We start from the raw sequence: 605 nt of genomic DNA on the forward strand, positions 1-605 counted from the left end.
TCTCTCATCATTGATGTTTCTCTCTCTCTCTCTCTCTCTCTCTCTCTCTCTCTCTCTCTCTCTTTCTCTTTCTCTCCAATAAAAACATATTTTTTAAAAGAAAAGAGAAAAATATTTCAACAGGTTTTTTTTTTTAAAAAAAAAGTCACTAGTAGAGGGATTCTTAATCCAGATTTTGTGATCCTCTAGGTTCATGAATGAGTTCTAGGTGATCTGTGAAAACCCTCAAATTTAGACTACAGCTAAATTCAAGTTCAGAAGAAGGGTTCTAGGGTGGATGTGGGGTGAAGGGGGTCAAAGGGGCAAAAATGGGGCATCTGTAATACTTTCAACAATAAAGATAATTTTTAAAAAGGTTTTTATGTTAGATTGGTCATATTTAGAAGACATTTTCATATTACAACCATTGTTTGATGTGTGCATTTTATTCCTCACTACTGTATAACAGTTGACAATGCCAAGTACTTTTTTGAAATCCTATCTTTTTATATGTTCTGAAGTGCCTGGTCAAAGTAGAGGTAGTAAAAAAAAAAAGACATTTTAGTAAATACCTTGTTAAAATTCATATCAGATACTCTTATTTTGGGAAATGGACAAACAAACAC

The sequence above is a fragment of the Myotis davidii genome, unplaced genomic scaffold (assembly GCF_000327345.1).
Source record: "Myotis davidii unplaced genomic scaffold, ASM32734v1 scaffold544, whole genome shotgun sequence".
NCBI classification, from domain to species: domain Eukaryota; kingdom Metazoa; phylum Chordata; class Mammalia; order Chiroptera; family Vespertilionidae; genus Myotis; species Myotis davidii.